The following is a 15,594-nucleotide window of genomic DNA, read 5'->3' as shown; positions in this document are numbered from 1 at the left end:
TTCTATAAAGAGTAGCCCGTAACTTTGCTCCTGTTGGGAATAACCCATCATACCATAAACGTTTTTTGTTCATTATGATGCCCTCGAGTCGGAAAGGCCATGAAAAGTCCTGGGAATAATTTATTTTTTGAGTTGAGACCCATATGAGTCATGGTGGAGATGGGTGGACATGGGTAGAGATGATTTTCTATAAAGAGTAGCCCGTAACTTTGCTCCTGTTGGGAATAACCCATCATACCATAAACGTTTTTTGTTCATTATGATGCCCTCGAGTCGGAAAGGCCATGAAAAGTCCTGGGAATAATTTATTTTTTGAGTTGAGACCCATATGAGTCATGGTGGAGATGGGTGGACATGGGTAGAGATGATTTTCTATAAAGAGTAGCCCGTAACTTTGCTCCTGTTGGGAATAACCCATCATACCATAAACGTTTTTTGTTCATTATGATGCCCTCGAGTCGGAAAGGCCATGAAAAGTCCTGGGAATAATTTATTTTTTGAGTTGAGACCCATATGAGTCATGGTGGAGATGGGTGGACATGGGTAGAGATGATTTTCTATAAAGAGTAGCCCGTAACTTTGCTCCTGTTGGGAATAACCCATCATACCATAAACGTTTTTTGTTCATTATGATGCCCTCAAGTCGGAAAGGCCATGAAAAGTCCTGGGAATAATTTATTTTTTGAGTTGAGACCCATATGAGTCATGGTGGAGATGGGTGGACATGGGTAGAGATGATTTTCTATAAAGAGTAGCCCGTAACTTTGCTCCTGTTGGGAATAACCCATCATACCATAAACGTTTTTTGTTCATTATGATGCCCTCGAGTCGGAAAGGCCATGAAAAGTCCTGGGAATAATTTTTTTTTTTCCGTTGAGACCCATATGAGTCATGGTGGAGATGGGTGGACATGGGTAGAGATGATTTTCTATAAAGAGTAGCCCGTAACTTTGCTCCTGTTGGGAATAACCCATCATACCATAAACGTTTTTTGTTCATTATGATGCCCTCAAGTCGGAAAGGCCATGAAAAGTCCTGGGAATAATTTATTTTTTGAGTTGAGACCCATATGAGTCATGGTGGAGATGGGTGGACATGGGTAGAGATGATTTTCTATAAAGAGTAGCCCGTAACTTTGCTCCTGTTGGGAATAACCCATCATACCATAAACGTTTTTTGTTCATTATGATGCCCTCGAGTCGGAAAGGCCATGAAAAGTCCTGGGAATAATTTATTTTTTGAGTTGAGACCCATATGAGTCATGGTGGAGATGGGTGGACATGGGTAGAGATGATTTTCTATAAAGAGTAGCCCGTAACTTTGCTCCTGTTGGGAATAACCTATCATACCATAAACGTTTTTTGTTCATTATGATGTCCTCTAGTAGAAAAATGTTCGTAGAGTCCTCTCCGAGAATTTTTTTTTTTTTCACTTACATGACTTATTAGAGCATAGATGAATCAAGATGACACTGTACATATGTATTCTTAATGTTACAGTGTTAAATATCTTTAATACCGTTGTAGCGCAAATATACTTGCCTCAAAAATAGCATTGAATAGACGTTGATTGAGATACTCAATTATAAAGTAACGTCTATTAAGTGTGAGTGCATCTCGAGTAGTTGCATCTACTTTCAACTTTCATTATACTCTTCTATAGACACCATACATAAATATATCGTAGACAATATACGCATACATGTTTACATAGATAGACATAGATAATAGATATGTTTATATAAAACCCGTTGGCAGCGTTGATCGCAATAAGGGGTTGCTATGGTAGTGATGTAGAAAGCGCGTATACGGAAGGAAGTTAAGTATATAAGAGTTAAAGTTGCGTGCACGTCGCCGACAAGAAAGTTGCTGGCGATAATTATGGATCGGTTGTACACACGCGGGTGTTGTAAAACTGTACCAAAAGACGGGAGAAAAAAAGACAAGCAACATAACACACGGGATAAAGAAAAGATTACGGGATACGGGGGATTCAAAGACCAAAGACATAAGGCTGGTTTTTAAAACCGATGGCGTTGATGAGTCGGCTTAGAGTTTAAGGAGGGCTAAAAATAAGAGGGTGAATCGAGTTAAATTAATGCATGTACGCAGTAGTAAAGAAAAATTTCTCCATACGTGTGAGCAGTGAAAATGAGTCTTGGTCTTAGTCTTGGCCTTGATGGGTCTTGATGGTCTTGCTCTCGCTCTCTGATATATCTCGTGTCTTTATCTTAAAGAATTGTCTCTTCTTTTAACTAATTTGCTTGCGCCTTCTTCGTTATAAAGTGTAGGACAAGTATTGGAGTAAGAGCCGCGTGTATTCGAGCTAAGCACCGAGACTTTTATTGATCGACTGGCAAAAACTCAGGAACCCTCATTTCGTGCTACGTGCCCCCAACTCCCGAATTTTCGACCGAGGCTTCGTCAGGAGGACTAGAGTTTTCTTTACTACCCACCCGGGCCTCTCCCCATCTCCTTTCTATTCGACGCTCGACCTCCTGCCACCCCTTAACTATACTCTTATACTTATACCCGCGCTACTCTACTCTTACGCTTATTCACCCTCGCTATGACTAAAAAAAATTCAGAAAGAGAGGGAGAGAGAAAAAAAGGAACCTAGTCGTACTAGGCACCACTCATTATCTCCTGCGTGTATACACTCGCAGATAAGAATGTTTTTTTTTTGCTTTTGTTTTTTTGTATATAACTTTTTTTTGCCTCGCTTTGGCTGTCCTGATTGACGAGTTTTATTATGATGGGATTTTATTTTAAAATTTTTTGTCAAGATTTTTTCAGACAGGATGCAACCCTTCTGTTTAATCCCCTTTATGTCTCTAAATATATGTATAGAGTATAGAGGACGGGGCCAATAAAACTTTGAGGACGCGAGTAGTGAGAGAGTCGAGAGATTCGAGTGAAGTATTCTTGCGACAAGAGATTCTTCTTCTTTTCATTCGTCTTTTTATCTTAATTTTTTTTGTCTATTATAAAATTTTTTTAACTTCCTTTGTCCTTGGACAATGCCAAATAAAGTTATTATTATTTTCATTATTATTATTATTGTTATTGTTATTGTTATTGTTGCCGTCGTTAAATAAAAAATTAATAATTATAATTAATGGGGAAATAAAATAAATAAAAATGAAAGTTGTAAAGCGGATGTAAAAGTAATAATGTCGATAAAACGATTGATCGTCTCAGGGGGTTAAATTCGATTTGCTACTGAGGGTAGAAAATTTACTGCAAGGTAGATAGGTACGTGGGGGAGGTGCTGGGGTGAGTAGTACATCGGTTCATCGAATACCTCAATACCTCAATATACGTAAATATGTGAAATCTCCGATGGAAGACTCTGAGGACTTGTGTGGAGTTAGCTAACGTGGTTTGGGGACTGGGGACTCTGGAGCTTTAGGTTGGGGGCTCTATCTACTTCTGTTCGAGACTCAGATAGAGATAAAGAGACGCGAGGGAAGCGTCGAGGTAAGAGTCTTCTATTGTCATGTCCCCATCAGACTGCTATTGTTTCAGAACCACGTATCCTCATGTAAGGCTCGAAAACACACAAAACTCAGCCCCGGACCAACCTTTTTGGGGAAAAGACTTTTTTCAGCATTTATTATTTATCAGGGTCTATCTGATCTCACCGCGCTTTCAATTAGAAACAAAAAAATTTTTTACTGTCATTTTTTAAGTTTCAAATATTTATCAACGGTCAGAAAAATTTTGAAGTATATGGATAATTAGGGCACATGATAGGTTTTCTATAAAAAAATGCAGCCGTAGAGTAGATATTAAAAACTATAGTGGGTTAGGAAAAAAAAACAAGGAGAGAGAGAGAGAGAGAGAGGAAAGGAATATAAATATAAAGAGGACTAGAGTGTAGTGGAGAAGCCGGTTGACTCTGAGTAGGTATTCTCGTCGTCTGAGGTGGTAGAGATGCTGGTTGAAAAGGGTGCGCGAGGATCGCGGTAGGTGGGATCGTAAGGGGTGCGTTGGTATTGTCTCAGTGGGATGGTTGTACAGTTGCCGGTGGGTGGAAGGACGAGGGTGCCGGCCGGGTTCCGAAGAGGCGGAAGAAACGCAAGAGAATAAGAGAGAAGAAGGAAGAAAGAAGAAAGAAGAGTAGTAGGAAAAGAAGAGTCGGGGGTTTCTGCATGCTGTCGGGCGGGTAAGACGTGCGGCATGAAGGGTTGGAAATGTAGATAGAATTTCTTCATTTCGCGTTGGCCCCTCGGCCCGCGCTCCACTCGGCCTCCTTCTCCTCCTTCTATTCCTCACTCGTAGCTTACCTCCTCTGCCCCTTGAGAGTGTCCCCCCGCTCTCTGTTGAGTCGACCCCCTGGCACCCTCAGGCCGACGTTCACCCTCATCCTCATCCTCATCCCACTCGACAAAACCCTCATTCTCTCACTCCTTCACTCTTTCACTCTTTCACTCTATACTCACCCCCGCTCTCATTTCAACCCATCCCCGCCATTCTTTCTCTTAAGACTCCGCGGCAGAGGAATCGTTAAAATCTGGCCGTTCCTACCCTCGCGACCACCCGCTTCTTTCTACCCTCAGTCAACCAGTTCTCTATAGATATATTCACTCTATACACTTGCTTACTACCCCTTGCCTACAACGTACGACTACGACTACGACTAAGAGACGACTACGACGACGACGACGTCGTCTTCTTTGCTACTCATTCCCAGCGACGAGGAATATACAGTGAACGGGAACAGCAACGGCAACCCTTGAACGCTGGCACTATTACTTACTTGGTTCGTTCGTTCGTTCGTTGGTTTTTTTTTTTATTTTTTTGTGGCCCCGAGGGCCAGGAAACACCGGGACATTAATCAGGGGATGCGTGATGTGGATTATGCAGACCTTCTACCCCCCTTTCCCCTCCTATTTCCTCCTTTTCTCTTGCCGGGCATTTAGACCACTACAATTGTTATTCCTACTCTAATCATCCCGAGATTAAATAAAGAAGAGTTTTAATTAGTAAATTTATTGAAATTAAAAAAATTTTTCACGCTTTGAATTTTGCGGTATTTGTTTTTTTTTTTTTGTTTTTTGTCTTATGCCAGCCGAGAGTGGCAGGGGGAGTTTTCCGAGTCGTAAGGAAAAATAAATGAGGAGTAAAAAGAGGCTGCGTGAAAAATATGTAAAGTATTGATTGCATTTTATAATTACTTGGGAGCCGGGCGTCTTAGCTACTCTTCCCAGTCGACTCACCACCCTACTCGTTCGTTCGTTCGTTGCTTGTGGACCACCCTTCTCGCTTCCACCCTCTTTGCTCTTACGCCACCCTTCACTCAGACTTCTGCCATTCGCTTTTCTCTCTTCCTAATTTCTTCATGCGTACTTTCTTTATGCTGAAACATACATTTTTTTTTTTTTTATTATTATTTTATTTTTTTGATGACTATTGCTATCAAATATATCATTAATTAAAAATTTTTCAAAATTTGGTGGAGAAAAAAAAAAAGTAAATAAATAACCGAAAGATTTATTTTATCGATACCCTCGTGTCAGCATGACAATAGAAAGACTTAAAAAAAAAAATATTTCTTGAAAGTATTGCAATCGAAGGCGAAGCAGTTTGATGTGAGACAATTGCCGGAGGAATAATCACCGACGTACAATCACAGACAAGTCAACCTGACAGGGATACACATACTGCCGGGGTGTGGGATTGTGGGGGTTGATAAGAAGAAGAAGAAAGAGGAGGATGAGAAATGTAGGAGATGGGGAAGATGGGGGAGGTGGGTGTAGATGGTACGTAAGGGTTTTCTTGTTGGTTTCTTACGGGCAAGAGCTTGCCGGAGGTAAGAAAGTAACAGGAGCTGTGTTAGTGAGTCGCGGGGGCTCTATATAAGACGGAATGGAAGGTTCAGCTGGAGAGAGAAAACTCACGTTCCAGGTTCTTTCTTACTCGCTTACACATATTTCCTCGATCCGGCATTAGTTTTCTCACTTTACTCTCTTTCTACTGGCGAGAAGTTGCGCCCAGCATTTTAATCGATTTCATTTGCGCGCATGTGAGTGAGCTGAAGGCACAGTAGTCAGGAGCCTGAGTAGTCTATACACTAAAGACTCGCTCGCTCGACTCGACTCGACTCGACTCAACTCAACCAAAGGTAGAGAGGATGCTAGAGGAGTTGAGGCAAAGACGTATAAACCTTTCTTTGTTTTGCTTTGCTTGCGTCATTAGGGGTGGGCAGAAGACTACGCGATGCGATATGCCGACCGAGTAGTATGCTAAAAGCTGACACACACTCTCCTACCCCACCCCACCCCACCCCAACATCTTTCTTTCTCTCTTTATTTATCCAAATGGGTATGAGGTATTTCAAATCGGCGAGGGCGTGGTTCTTCACGATCTACATACAAACGTACTTTACAAGACGTATGTCAAAGTCATGTCTTTATATATATACCCCCATGAGAAAATAACACCGATTTATTTTTTTTTCTCTTAGACTCCTATCTGAGCGAGATCGGACTAATGAAAAAATATTTTACTCATTTATTTACGTCTACCTTACATTCAATTATTTTTTTTTCTTCCTTAAAAATTTTTTTAACGCATATTTATATACTTTTTATATCATTTTTTATATCATTTTTTTTTTTCGTTAGTCTTGTTTAATATTTCTACAATTTTACTCGAGCAACGTCTGGTTATAATTCGGATGATGGGGATGACACACACGCTCGGGTTAAAACTTTGAAATTTTGTCGAGTACGAGAGGATGCGACTGAATTGCTTCCATTCGTGTACGTAAGTGTGTGAGCTGAGTAAAAGATGTATGTTATGTTTGTATTTATATATATGTATATGTAAGTCTGTTTTACAGTATTAAGGGAGAAGAGGACGAGGATGAGGATGAGGATGAGGATGAGGACGAGGGTAAGGAGACACTGGAGTGGAAAAGAGAAAGAGATAAAAGTTGCAACGAATAAGCGTTATGCATATTTCGTCAGGGGCCACAGTGGATGGGGTAGCTCGTCAAATATCCTCGAGTAGGCTGCGCACCCCTTCCATTTATGTATTTATATTTGTATACATATATGTGTATGGATATAGAGGTACATCCGTTGGAAAAGAAATAAATAACGTAAAAGGTCCAACAAAAAAATTATTATACATATTGTAGATATAGATATATATGTGTGTGTGCGACATTAAATATTCACATTTATTTTTTAACATTTATCTTTAGTTGTTTGTTTAGCGCTTCAGATGCTGTCACACTCGAAAAATTCTGCACGTCTTGGAGCGCTATTAATTTTTACCCGGCAATAATTAGTGTAACGACAGTTATATTATAAATGTGAATAAATAAGAATCATAAGGACATTTTTTTTTATAAATTCTTTTCATCTTTTAAATATGCGCAAGTTATTTATTTTTAAATTTATCAATTTTATTTTTAATTAAAAAATAAAAAAAAAATGAAACAAAAGTTTTTTATTGATTAAAAATTAAAAAAAAAATTAGTGGGCCAATGAAAGTGGAAAAAGTGTTAGGTCGTCGGACAGAAAGTATATAAAAAAAGGTATTTGGCGTTGGGAGGGATGGGAAAGGATGCCAGAAGGGGTGAGTTCGTTGGTCCAGTCTTTGTGGTGGTCAGCTGACGGGATTTAACAGTACGCAGACACGCGGCCCGCGAGTACTACACCAGAGTTGTAGGGTAAAAGAGAAAGAGAGAGTTGCCGTCTCGACTCGAGGGAGATAGTAACCACCACGTGCGCGGCCACGTGGTTCTTCTCTCTTCATCCCTCTCAAGTCTTCTCGATTCTCGTCATACCCTACTGCCACCCACTACCACTCTCCACCACTGGCTTCCAGATTCTTCTTATTCCTCTTCAATTACACCGCAAAATTTTTTTTTTATATTTTATTTTTTATAAACTTTTTTTTGTTATCAAAGAATTCAAAACTCGAGTCTTTGAGATATCGATGTTATTTCAATACGAGCCGATCAAGTACTCGGAAAAGTTTATTCCCAACAGCAAGTGCTTGGTAATTAATAGTTTTAAAGCTGAAACAAAGCTCCGTACATTTTTTTATGTATATATACCGAACCCTGGCAATTATTCACCGAGATATTTAAATAACTCGATAATTCGATTGATTCCAAAAACAAAAGAATTTATTTTTATCGCAGACTAAAGAAATTTTTTTTCGTCCAGAGCTAATTAATAGTTTCAAGATTCTTATTCCGTATTGTAACTTTATTTTAAAATAATCTATACGAATTTTTTAATTGAGAAAAATTCATTTAATAATCTGTTATTAATTACAATTAATCGATACTGATGACGCAAACAAATTTGAATTAAATCAATTTGTAATTTTAACTACCAGATGACAAACAACATTTTTTATTTTTAATAAAATTTATTTTATTTATTTCTGAAAATTAATTTCCTCAAAAAAATATGAAAACGAGATTTTTAATTAGACAAATCTAAAAATCTAAGTAAAAAAAATCCATTGTCTGGAAGGGTTGAAATAATAACCGGAAACCCTTGGATGCGCACCTACACAGCAACACACCTACAGCACACCGTAAATAAAAAGTCAATGTTTTCCTTGATGAAATACGAGCCGTTGACTTATCTAACAAGCAAAAAAAAAAAATACAACTTTTATATTATTATATATCATGTAACTCAATATAAATATTTCTCTCTAAATATAATCCACATATGTCGCTTTAACGGTTACGAAAAACGTAATCGATACATAAATCCACAGTATTCTTATATGTATATATATATGAGTTCTTAAATTGTTTTGTTGCGTCTTTGAAATATATATTTTCATTCCCTCAGTATATACACAATTATATATAAATGTATATAGTGGTGGAGTGGAGAGTAAATGTATATATGTACATGTGTTTGTGACATGTCGACCGATTGTCTCACCCGGTTGAGAAATCTACCCCGATACGAACTTCTTCATCATCATTTTCTTCAACTTCTTCCTCTGTTCGTTCTTTACGTTGCTATTGCTATTGCTATATATATTGTTATTCACGTGCACCCTTAAGTCTGTACTATATTCTCTCGTGAGAATATATACCCCGTTTCCTTTAGCCGCCCTAGTGTACTGTAGAGTAGAGAATTGTATGGTTGTATGTATGTATATGTATAGTCTCTCATGTCGTTGTAGTCGCATCATCCACGGGCACATCGATCCGCCTTAATGAGTGGAAAGAATAAGACAGCCTACCCCTTATGCCCTCTCCTACTGTATATAGTCTTACTCACCCTTAACAAACCCACCCTCACTCTCCCCGTCTCTACTACAATCTTTTTGCTTTCTTTATTCCTTTCTCTTAAGTTAGTTGCATCCTTATTTCTTTACTCCTTCACTCCTTCACTCCTTCACTCCTTCTTCACTTTTTCACTCCTTACTCCTTTACTGCTGTCTCTTAAAGAAGGAAGGGAGTGAATTCAAGACGGAAAACGAATGGCGGAGAAATAAAGGATGTGGAATTAGAATAAGGAAGAAGCGCAGGAGTGGGTGAATGGGTGGATGAAAGGGTGGCTGTTGGAGAAGAACAAGAAGAACAAGAAGGAGAATAAACTTTTTGAGGTGGGAGATGTATGTATGTATGTATGGGGTCTAGCTCTGGCTCTGGCTCTGGGTCTTGGTCTGAGTCTGGGGTTTTGTTTCGAATAAGGGTGTTGCGATACACGTAACATCAACTTTGCGTCACACCACTCGGAATGTTAATTCCTGGTGCTTAATTCTTATATTTTACAGCCCTGCTGTACGCCGTAAGAAGGGATGCTTAGATCCAGGGATACTAACATTACAGCTCTATGTTTTATAGAGATGAGATACTGAGGGTAAAAATGGAGATTTCGCGGATCCTGATTAACATTGATGCTTTGACATTTTTTTAGGATTATCTTTTCTTTTTTATTATTATTATTACTGATTATTTAACATTTTTTTTTTTTGTTGAATATTAATCATTTAAATGCTTATAAGACATTTTTTAATTTTAATAAAAACTCAATAGCATTGATAAATTTTATATTAATTAGTTTTGGTGATGGTAAAAATTAGGGGATTGAAAAAATTTAAAAACAAGATATGAAAGAGAAGAAATATTTAAAAGTTTTTATTATAAAATCGATCAGTTTTCTTTTAACAATAATTAAATAATTCGTAAAATTAATAATTAATTATTAACATAAAACGAAAAAAATAAAAAAAAAATAAATTTAATTTAATTTATTTAATCAAAGTTTCAATCAAGAGTGTTGATTGTCTGGTCGTACTTGCCCGAGAATCACTTCTGACACCGGGAGATTGGGATTGCCCGTTCTGGTGTATTGTCCAGCCGGTCATAGAAAACTCAACAAAGTGAGCGCGAACGATTCGCGATCCTTTCTCCCGGAGCGAGCCAACGAAAAATAAACCACATCTCAATCCCACCCAATACAACTAAGCTAAAAATAAACCAAAACAAAAACAAAAACAAAAATATAAAACAAGTTGAAAGAATCGGAGATGAGAAACAGGAGGTTTTTTGTCGTCCCATCACATCCGGTCATCTGTCCCACCGTTTCTTTATGCCTCAAGCGTGTTTACTCGAGTACATTATCGACAAACTATTTGTCAATCGCCTTTCTCTTAAACTTTTAGTATTTTTTTTTCGATATCCTCAGTGCTCAGAATCTTCTCTATTTACTTTTTCTTTCTCGAATCATCATCATCATCATCATCATCCACATTCACTTTCTTTATTAAATGTGGAAAATTAAAGCGACTTTTGGTAGAAGAGTTGCTGCTGCTGCCAAGGGTGTGTACTATTAAATTATATTATGACAAGTGTTCAAGAGGGGTGGATTAATGCACAGTATATGTATATATCCCTTTAATAAATTTCCGTGAAAAGAAATCACATTACCCAGCAGCAAGTATGGATCTATATATCTATACCTGTCATATATAATATACATTTAGGAAAAATAATAAAGAATAAGATCTGTGTAATGTCAGATAAATTCTTTTTTTTTTTTTTTTTTCGACTCCTTCTTGTTCAGAGGTTCACAGTCGGAGCAAAATTACTTAATTTTTTAATACCATCATACATCACGTGAATTTTATTCAAAGATATCTTTGAGTAATATATTATAGTTATAGTTATAGTAGCTCTTGTGACCTTTTGCAGGGCGTCTGGCACCCTAGTCGATTATGTAGTCACGTTTATTTGTCGTGCATTGATGTAGGAACCACTGAATGATTGGGTATAGGAATTGTTGTTAGATGTATAGAGATGAGGAACAATGAGAGTGTGCATCAACAAATATATAGATATATAGATATATATGTATGCCGAGGATGAGGAAGAATATTAACAAATAAGGAATGATTTAAAGAGCTAGTGGTATGGCCTGTGGTATTGGTAGTAGTATTTGTATTTATATTTGTATTGGATGTAAAACAATCGCACGGCATTTTGGATTGTTAAAGTCGTGTCTCTCGTCACTTGGCCGCTAAATCGTGACGGGCGGTGCGCGGAGCAATGTACGATCGAGAATGCCGCTGTAAATGTGAACATCAAGAGAGTAGTCGAGAGTAGTTGAGAGTAGTGTAGTGGAATAGTGTTGAGGATGAGAAGAAGAGTAATAATGTATTATAGGTGAATGGTATCTCAATTCCTTGGCGGAACAATCTGCAACAAGCTGTAAACAAAGTGCCGGACACGATGATTCGCTCGAGTTTTATTTTTATTATTTTTATTATTTTTAGTTGCCATGGAGGTTTGTTATCTTCTTCGCAAGCTTTGCTCGCGTTATCTTGTTCTTTTCTTATGTATATACATATATTTTCTCTCTATAATACATTGTGGATATAGTGCCGTGCCGGACGATAAATTCCGACTGACTGTTGGAGAATAAAATAGATCTAGACTAATTGTGGGAGATGCACGACTCACTTACTTGCAAGGGATTTTTATTTTTACTCGCCGGTTATTTTTATTTTTTTGAGGGTGCAGAGGTGCTGGGTGCTGGATGCTGGGGTAACCGGAGGATATCATATGCTAGGTTTACTCCTTACTGTTGAGCCTAAGGATCTTGTATAGACGCATAAAGGTTTACTTATTGCGGAGAATATAAGACTACGTCGAGTGGGGAGAGAAGCAAACGACGCGGGAAAACGGAGGGAGCATCAACATGTGTTTGGGCGACTATCAAATGATACTAAATCCACACATGTTGCCTGAGTATCATAATATCCGTACTTTTTTTAAATTTTTTTATAATGGATAATATGATGTCTTTTGTTAAAAAATTAAATAAATTAAAAAAATCGATGATAAATGTCAAAAAGTGAAAAGAAAAGGTTGATAACACATGCATCCTATAGTGTAATGAGTTTGATGATGAACAAGAGCGAGAAGAAGGATCGGGCAAGACTCGGATAGGATTAGGCCTGAGCAGGAGATCGCACGAGCGCAAAGATCAACCAGGATCGTGCGACCCGGACCCCTCGACCTGTGCGGCAGCCCTCCTCTTTTCTTCTTCAACTCCATACCAGCTACTATTTATATCTTTAAATTTTTCTGGGCCTTCTTAACTTCGCAATCGATAGATCCATCCATTATCCACATGAGTGTCACGCGATTCCCTTTTGTAGTTTTCCAATGGAATTTTTTTCAACTTTAAAACTTTCAAAGCCACTTTTAAAATTATAAACTCATTTACAAATGTACATACATTTATAAATATATCAAGTATATATAGTCGATAAAAGTATGAAATGAAGGAAAAAAAAATTTTATGAACTGAAATGCAAAAGACTCAGGAGGGCGGAGTTGCCGGTCGCGAATCGCGTTAATATCGCAAATAAAATCCTCGTCGCGATTCGAAATAAGTAAAAATAAAAATAAACGAATACTTTACTGAAAGACGTCTTTCGGTACGCGAATGAAAGCCTGAAAGAAAAGGAGTAAAAATAAAAATGAATTAAAAAAAAATGATGCGGTACTGACGGAATCCGTACTAGTCATCGCGGTAGTCGTAGTTGTAGCTCGAGGCAAAACAGCATCAGCCATCCGGTAGCTGCTCTGGAGCCCGGAGCTGGCAAGATGGCCGCGTGTTTACTTCGTTAAGCAGTTAATTACTCCCAGGTCCGGGAAAAGTCCTTCGAGCAGTGGAACCAGCGGACCCAATGGAATATTTTCCACGTGAGAAGTACGAGATTTAAAAAAAAAAAGAAAATAGATAGAAATAAAATAAAAAGATTGAAATGAGGATGGAGTTTCTGAGCCAAGTTCTAATAAAAGAGTGAAGATAAAAAAGAAAAAAAAAAAAAAAAAAAAAAAAGAAAATGAGTAGGGTACGAATTGAAATATCCTGATGGTTAAATGTTTACGAGTCGAGAAAATCTTATCATCGAGCCGACGGCAATCTATTTATCTATTTATCTCGACCACCGAGTAATAAGCTAATATTTAAATAAGTCTATGAGGCTACCGAAGCAATAAGCTCATCGTTAGGGAAACGATTTTAAAAAATAATTTTTATATTATTAAGAAAGTAAATTATTCCTGGGAGCAATTTAAAAATAAATAAAAATAATTAGTGGGAGTTAGCTCTAGTGATAAAAATAATTTTTGTTGGTATTTCAAACTCGGTAAAATTTGAATGAGAAGTTAACTTGCAGTAGGTTTCTAGTTTCCATCAGCCAAGTAATTAATTTTAAATGTATTTCGCGTTATTTCTTGGGTGCTTTTTTTTCTTATTCTTTTTTATATTTTGTTGGAGGTTCGAGCTGACTCGGGCTCGCTGCTGGCCCCCGGGAAACCCGCGGGGCGGCGGGAAACGGTTATGAATTTCTAATGAGATTCCGCGGAGATCTAAGAGAGATTAGCGTTGCGGGAGTAGGTGCCAGAGGAGCAGAGGTTTAACTACAGCCCAATGAGTATAAAAGTCTGTAGTTTCATGTCGCAAACCCAAGGGACCTCGACTACAAGGATATGATAGTTATTTTAACAGTTCACGATTCATTTTATTTTATTTTTACAGATAAACTTGTTTGTTTCCAGAAATTCATCAATTTCAACCTATAGAATATTTTTTTTTTTTTTTTTTTTTTTTTCAGAAAAAAAATACTGTTTATAAATAATTAAATTTAACAATTACTCGGATAAAAATAAATAAATTGTTTTTAATGAGTTTTGTATACGGAAATGTGTGGAGCTAAATTGTATGACAAGAAGGTAATGTAAGGTATAAATATAATACAAAGGTCGTGTTAAGGGTCGAGAATAAGTCTCCTGCGGTGTGTCGGTGCATACACGCGGACACCTGAGTCTGTGCAATACCCTTGAAAATATTCTTTAAGAAAAACCTTATACACAGTGTATGCATGCTCTTTACGCTCTTTACAAATGTATATGTTGTGTATAGTATGTAGTATATATATTGAGTATATAAATACGGGAGAATAGAATGAGTGGAGCTCTTCCCCTCGTCATACCTGTGTTCCTTTCAAAATGAAAGATTCTTTTGGATTACTCTATTCATGTTCATGTACCTGACTATGACGGAAACAACTTAAATTTACTTTTGAGCAAAGTGTACTTGGCTAAATGACATGTGTGGTGAATTTTGTGGGCATTGTGTTAAAGTAAAGGCGTTTTTAACATTTTTCTACGCATTTAAATACCTACTGACGATTTTAATATATTACTTTTAGCATGGGAAAATTTATTGCCCAGGAAAATGGGAGAAATGTTATTTATTATATTTAGATGACATGACGTCTGTTTTTAATTATGCAGCAATAGATTACCCAAATTACTTTTTTTTTTTTCAGGTTTTCAAATCTCAGATATTTCTTATTAAAATTAATGAAAATATATATTTTTATAATTTTTAAATGAAAGCTTTTGATTAAAATATTAATAAAGCTATTGGAGGGAATAAATTTAAAATTTTTGTCCCCTAACGAATCCAGAAAAAATAAAACTGTAAGTCCCTTAGATTTTTGGTCTATGCACTTGTCAACAAAACCTTAAAGTACACAAGTTTTACGACAGGTTCTGGGTACCGATTGTCGGGATTAGTAGCGTACGTTTTTTTTTTTTTTTTTTTTTTATTGGCTTGACACAATAGACATCTTACATTTAAGATCGAAAATAAACCATCATAAAAGACTTAAAGTACTTGTAGAAAAATATTTTCATACATGACCTTCATTTTTACAGTTTTATTATAAAAAAAAAATTTCGTTTTCTGCAAGTGAAAATTATTTTGGTAGCTTTTGGTCAGGTGTATAGTCATTGTTTGCTACAGATTGGAAAAAAAAATTTTCTTTTTTTTTTAAATAATAATAATAATAATAATGAGTTAATAGCTGATCAGTGTTCGCAGAAGGCATAAAGCTCAGCACTAAAGTATTATGTGTTTATCCTTGGACGTGGTGTGTTGTTCATCTTTTAGAGGGCTCATTCATACAATACTTGTTTGAGAGCGTAGGCCCGCAGTATAAAGTGCACAGAAAATAACATAAGAAAGAAATGAAGAAAGATAAAAAAAAAGGGTGGGGAGAAAAAGACAAGAATTTA

General features: G+C 37.0%; 1 protein-coding gene across 3 annotated transcripts in view; it reads right to left on the bottom strand.

Moving 5' to 3' along the window:
* The window catches only part of LOC103574771 (protein jim lovell), a 69,474-nt gene that overhangs the window by 24,122 nt on the left and 29,758 nt on the right, over positions 1 to 15,594 (bottom strand). For 2 of the 3 annotated variants that reach the window (XM_014445353.2, XM_014445354.2), the window contains exon 3: positions 5,180 to 5,361. The gene's annotated coding sequence lies outside the window, so the exon portion shown is untranslated. The remainder of the gene's footprint in view (positions 1 to 5,179; positions 5,362 to 15,594) is intronic. The other variant, XM_014445352.2, reaches the window with a different exon arrangement.

Source organism: Microplitis demolitor, chromosome 2, assembly GCF_026212275.2.
Source record: "Microplitis demolitor isolate Queensland-Clemson2020A chromosome 2, iyMicDemo2.1a, whole genome shotgun sequence".
In the NCBI taxonomy this organism is placed as follows: domain Eukaryota; kingdom Metazoa; phylum Arthropoda; class Insecta; order Hymenoptera; family Braconidae; genus Microplitis; species Microplitis demolitor.
Note: the sequence above shows the minus strand (reverse complement) of the source record. Positions and strands in the feature narration are given on the sequence as shown.